Source organism: Molothrus aeneus, chromosome 1, assembly GCF_037042795.1.
Source record: "Molothrus aeneus isolate 106 chromosome 1, BPBGC_Maene_1.0, whole genome shotgun sequence".
Classification (NCBI taxonomy): domain Eukaryota; kingdom Metazoa; phylum Chordata; class Aves; order Passeriformes; family Icteridae; genus Molothrus; species Molothrus aeneus.
In genome coordinates this window covers 71,037,073-71,043,544 of record NC_089646.1, presented here as the reverse complement: position 1 = coordinate 71,043,544, position 6,472 = coordinate 71,037,073, and positions in this window count along the sequence as shown.

Here is a 6,472-nt window from a genome sequence, read left to right as displayed (position 1 = left end):
TATAGTGACCCTGATTCACCTCTGCCTTGTTGCACCTCTCCAGAGGAGTTCAAACCTCTAGAGATGAGAGTGATGTGTGCCTGGTACATGGCTGCAGGAATAACATCACTATAATTTAAGACAAAGAGCTGCTAGCAGAAAGAGATAAAGGAAAAAGGGTCTGTGACAACCAGCTGTGGATGTTTCCAGGAGTTACAAAGATGGAGAATTCGGTCAGGGTCAAACACCTGTTCTTTTACCTGCCCAAACAATTTTGTCATTCCCTTTGCTATTTTCATTAATAGGCAAAGATTTACTTAGGTAGCATGAAGCTATTTCCAGAACTTGGCCTGTGTGAGCTGAAGTCAGAGTGTAGCTTCTGTCGAACTGACCGCTGATGAGCAATGGGACCAAAGGTTTGGCATTTAAGAATAATAGTAGTTGTATTTAGAAGAGAATCTTGGCTACTTGGCTGGCTTTGGTTCATGTCCAGTATCCTGCAGCCTTCTCCAGCAGCCACTGTGGAGAGAAAGATGAAGGGAGTAGAGTCTCAAGGAACTCCCAAAAGAAAAAGAAACATTTTTAATGATTTCCTGACAAGGGATAATTTTCTGACGTTCTCCTGCGGGTGTAAGTGCTGCAGGCATCTATCTGCAGCTGGAGCCCTCAGGAGGGCAAGTGCTCTGTTTCCTGCCAGACAGCAAAGGGGTCTCTTACCTAGTGTATCTTTGGCTTCCCTCTTGGAAAAGGTCTCTGCTTGGGAGGGCTTCTTCCCGGGAAGGTTTTAAAGTTGAGGGGTTCACTGCATAGCTGCTGTTTGCAGTAGTACTGCTCTGTGGGGAAAGAGTACCTACAAAGCTGATGAGGTGATCACTGTGTCACAAAGAGCTTCTCATGCATAAAACAAAACGATGACCTTAGCCACCTTCACCTCTCAGGAGAATACTTCTGCATTGTTTATATATCTGGGATGTAAAGTTCAGTACAAATGTGCAAGACTCTCTCTTGAGTGACTGGCAAAAAGGGCAAATGAGCAGCCAGTCTCACTTCCACCTCTCTGTGGCCTTCAAAAAACTAGATCACCCTAGCCTAGACTCAGACAGACAGGTAGAGTGTCCCATTCAGTGATGGCCAAAGCTACCTCTGCCTCTCTGAAGGTGTGTGACTGAGGCTCTTTTGTCTGTGGGATTCTTTTGTCTTTCCTGCTGGATCTTTTACAACCTCTTTCTAGTGTCTTCTGGAATAGTTCTGTATCCCCTTGGCACCGGTACAATAGGGACAAGGAAGCAGAACCACCATCACCTTCAGGAAAGGTGGTATAAATATTTTCCCGCTTCATCTTAATTTTTTCAGTTGCTTTTTTCTGGAAAGCATTCTGCAAGACATCAGTCCTGCTGGAAAACATGCAACCAGCCCCATTTACAGGGCAGGCAGGACTGAATTCTTGCCCTCATCTCTGGGTAAATTACCCAGGTCTGTCTTTTTCTGCAGCTTCTTTCTTCCCTTGGTTTGTAAATGCCACCAGAGAGCAGGCTCAAAATCCTGGTTTGAAGGGAGGTAATGAGAATTTATTATGTGTCCTCAATGAGGACACATTTTTCACTTGCAGAATTTCAGGTTCCTACTGAGCAAGGACTGAAACTAGGATCATCAGCAAGCATGAAGAAATGAGTCCCATATGGGAAACATGATGCACCAACAGACCCAGTTCTTTTTCTTCCTCCAGAGTCTATTCCAAAGTGAAAAAACAGTATCACAGCCATTAGCATGCTGCATGTTCCCTGGGTCTCTGCCTGACTCCTTAGACAAGGATCCCAAAGGGACTTCTTTATCCTCATGACTTCATTTGGCATCAGCTTGGAGCTGGGAGTGGTTTTTAGCATCTGTTTGTACAACAGGGACCTGTGCATTGGGCACTAATTTGGAGGCTTCTGGCTGCTATTGTAATACACATAATTAATGATAATAAAAATCTGAAATATCTATTTGAGAAAAGGTGAAGGTTTTATTTGAATAAAGAGGGAAAATGAAATACATTATTATATGCCTCTGCCTGTTTAAAGAAAAAGAAAAAAGAGCAAAATGTGAGCATAATCACATTCCTAGTTAGGCTTTTGTAACATTTTCTGTATGTTGAATTGTTTTAACAAGAAGTGCTTACCTTCCACAGTGCATTTTGCAATGCATATTCTGCACCTGCACTGAGCCTGATAGGAGCTCTCATAGACCTGGTGTGATAATGCTTTACTGCTGAGAACTAGGCACTGATTCCAACTCATTCCTGAAGTTTCCTCCTGCTCAGCATGCATTTTTACAAGTCTTTTAGTTTTAGGCATCGCATGAATTATCCTTGGTGAATATACTAGGTGTTCTAGAAAGTCAGCCACTTTCAAACCTAGCAGGACAGGAGTAATTCTGCATATAGCCATGGGAAAACAAGGACACTGGAGCAGCCCTTCTTATTCCCATGGAACACAATATGGAATTGAAGATCAATGTAGACAGTAGTGGCTGTTAATCTATGTACTTTGCTATATGTTCACACAGAGACTGGAATTTACTCTGCAAGGCTTACAGCATACCTGGGAGTAGCACCACTAAAATGCCATTTCTACTTGTCCATTCAGGTTTCCTCCTTTTTATCATGTTGACGGTATCTGAGCAATTACACCCCTGTGTCTGTCATAAAACAGAACCCCGCTGAAAGATGTCTTTGTGCTGATCAGGTATTTAATAGTGCTCTCATTTTATCAGATACCTACATGCACATTAGGCAGCAGTGCTCCTGTAAAATTAATCTACCATGACTGAAGAATTCACTTCTGCAGCACCTGGGCAGACCCCAGCATATACCCCTGTTTCCCATTGTTTTCTCTTTGATTGTGTGGTTGTTTGGTTTTTCCTTCTGCCAGGCATCCAAGTTGGTTGTGGCCTCCAAGATGATTGTGTTGTCTCTGCATTGAGTGTTGCTCCAGTCTTGCCCTCAGGCCCTCCAGCTGACTGTCACATCTGTTGTGTTGTAAAATGTGAGCATTTGTAAGCATGAACTTTGTGAAAAAGTGCTTTATTACAATATTCTTTGGCTTTTGAACAAGGCAATGACCGCATAACATTAAGGAACCCTGTTGTGGTAGGTGAGGATGCCAGAGTGTCCAGTCGATGTGTTTTAACACTGCTTTTTTATTTCTTCTTCTTCTTCTGGCTAGTTGGTTTATGGTTTCTTTGTTTTGGCTGAGGATTACCACAGCTCCTCTGGTTAATTTCTCAGCCTGCCTTACCACTTGGCCAATCCCTGGGCGTTGCACCAGTTTTTACGTGCATCAAAGTTGGCAGGTCTGTTCCATCATGTTTCTATTGGTGGTCTCACATTTCTGTACAATATATGCAGATGGCCATACATGAAATTGCTCCTACTTAAGCTTCACAGGAAACTGTTGGAAAGGTTTCCAAGGAGAGCAAAGGAGCTCAGGAGTGTCTGAGACCAGCTGTACAAATGGGACATACACAAGTCAATGAGACTTGACAGAATGCATCCAAAGCTGCTGGGAGGGCTTGCCAGCATCATTGCAGAGGCACACTGCAAAATCTTTGACAGGTCGTGGAGTCTGGGGGAAGTCACAGCTGACTGGAAAAGGGCAAATATTACACCCATCTACAAAAGCAGAAAAAAAAAGGGATTTGGGAAATTACAGATGAGTCACCCTCACTTGAGTACCTTGAAAAATTATGGAGTGTGCTCTCCTAGAAGCTATTTCTGGGCGTGAAGAAGAAGGCAACTGGGAGAAGCCAACACATACCTTAGCTAACTCGGCCTTTTCCCACTGTCAGCAGTTTGTTACTTGCTTCCTCATTGATTCCATAGAGACTTGGAAGCATGACCTTCCTCATGAAGATCTAGGCAAAGAAGGCATAAAGAAAATCTTCAGTTCTCCCTCTGGCATTTGTAATTAACTGGCCGACCTCACTCAACAGTGGACCTACCTGTTCCTTGTCCTGCTTGCTAACACACAATACAGCCTGTATTTTCTTGCTATTCTTGACATCTTTTGCCAGCTCAGGCTAGGGCTGGGCTTTAACCTTTCCCTCTGCGTCTCTGCATGCCTGAGTGATATTTCTATATTCTGCTTTGGAAGCCTGTTCCTTTTTTTCATCACTTTCATGTTCCTTGTTTTTGCATCTGAGCTCTTTCAGTATCTCACTGTTTAACCAGGCTGGGTTCTTGCTGTGCCTGCTTAGGTGGATGGGCTGCTCTTGTGCATGGAGAATACTGTCTGAGTGTCTCCCAATGCTCCTGAACACCTTTGGCTTCCAAGGCAGACTTCACAGATAGCTCCTGACAGCTCCCTGAGCAAGATGAACTCTGCTCTTATGAAGGTCTGGGGTTTTACTCTGCTACTCACCTTCTTCACATTCCTTAGGATAATCTCACCAATGCAGCCAAGGCTGCCACTGCCAGTCTTCAATTGTTTGAAGAAGATTTTATCTGTTTCCACATCAGGTCTTCCATAGCAAACACCTACCACAAGCACTTCCTTGATGGTGACTCCTCTGGTTTTGACCCAAAGACTCCCAGCTGATCTGTCCTCTTGCCCATGTCGTCAAATCACTCTTTTATGTAGAGTATAATCCCTCCTCCTCTTCCACCTTTTCTATTTTCCATCAAAAGCTTGGAAGCTGTTGCTTTTTTTTTTTCTAATAGAGCTGTTTCCTTAGCTGATGAGAAAAACCTCTCACCAAGTTCCCCACTGTTGTGCTTTTGTCTGGTTATAGGTCAATAAACTTCATCTCATGCCTGGGAATGGGCCTTCAAATCTCCCACCTGTAAGAAGGGGAGGATGAGAGGCAGGAGCTGGAGCTGGTGTGAGGAGCAGAGACTGAAAGATCCCTCTCCCCACTGCCCTGTAGAGATGTGGGGAGAAGAACTTGCTGCTGCTGGAAATGGCAGCGTGGCCAGCAGCATCCTGGAGGCTTTGTCATTCCTGGTGTCCAGTACCAGGTGTTATCCCATGAGACCTCAGTCTCCTCTGTCCTGCAGGAGAAGAAGCAGCTGGCAACTCATCCAGAGTTTCCATTGGATGAAATCAGGCCTATGTGTGTCTCTCTCAAATAAAATCAGTGAATACAAAATGAACTGAAATTTGCCATAAGCAGCACATGAGGACAAACCATTTCAAATGCAGAAACCACTGCATCAATAGGCTGTTCCTATTGATCATCTCTGGATTATAAAGGAAGGCTATTTATACAACGTCTCAATTATTTGAAGCACCTCAAATGAGTATCTGGAAGGTGGTTTTTAGCATGCAGGCCTGCCACTATGGTTCTCAATTACATATCCTTAGGAAGCAGCTTACTTTCTTAATTCTCTCTGATTTTGTTCAGCTCTAACATTCATTTATCTCCCTTTTAGTGTTGTAGGAAACACTCAAGCACGAAAGTTCTTGCTCCCTGTGGGAAATACAAAACAATTTCCCCAGGGGACATTTGCCTTTTGCATCATTTCAGTTCCTTGTTGGGTTTTTTGCAAGCTTAGCTGGTCATAAATGAACTAGACAACAGACGGTAGAGCTCATGCTATAACACAGAAAATTTTAATTTAACAGAGGTTTCCACTTAAAAATGCAGCTGCCCACTGGTGCACGGCCAAATTTTCTTTTGAGAACACACTTTGAATGTATTGGAGAATGAGATGGATGCAATGATTGTCTCAGCAGGCTGCTCATAAGTGTTTCTTGCAACCCCTATTCTTTTCATCCACACCCCATAGATCCAACCTGTCTGCTGGATGAGCCACACTTCAGGGATACATTAGAAACCTGTCCAGTTCATTGTCTTATACTTACACAAAACAATCCTTGCCAGGATTTTGTCCCCTTTGTCTGAAGGGATGCTCCAAGTATGACAGAGGCATAAATAATAAATCCACTTAAATGCTTGGGTTTTCTCAGTCAGGCTGGCCTACTGTATTTAAATATTGATACCCTTTGGGTCTTCTCTTCAAAGTCATGTTCTTTGACAGGTCCCATTCAGGTCCACCACACTACACTTCTGTCTGCTCTGTAGGAAGTGCTACAGCTGGTGGTTTGTTGATGTAAAATAATAGAAATCAGTTTAGTATTTGTTCTTACTTGTGTGGAAAAACACATTCAAGAATTCTGTCCCATTAGTAATTTTTAAAAGTCTTATAAGATTTGTTTCCTTTTGGATTTTCATGTTTTGGTTACTTTGACAGTAACAACTCTTCCCTGCCAGCATTTTTCCCTTGCAGGATAATTGTGTGTTGCTGAGGATGGCTGAGGGGCATGATTGTTCTAAATTAAACATGGACTCTATTTCTAAGTTAAATATCTCATATGGTTCCTTTATTGGCTGAATGGACACAAAAAGCTTTGCTCTGCTTTACTGTGACCAGAATATGCCTGCTGCAGGGATTGCAGAGCTGTTGACATGATTCCCTTGGAGTTCATGCAGATACATTAAACAAACCCAATCA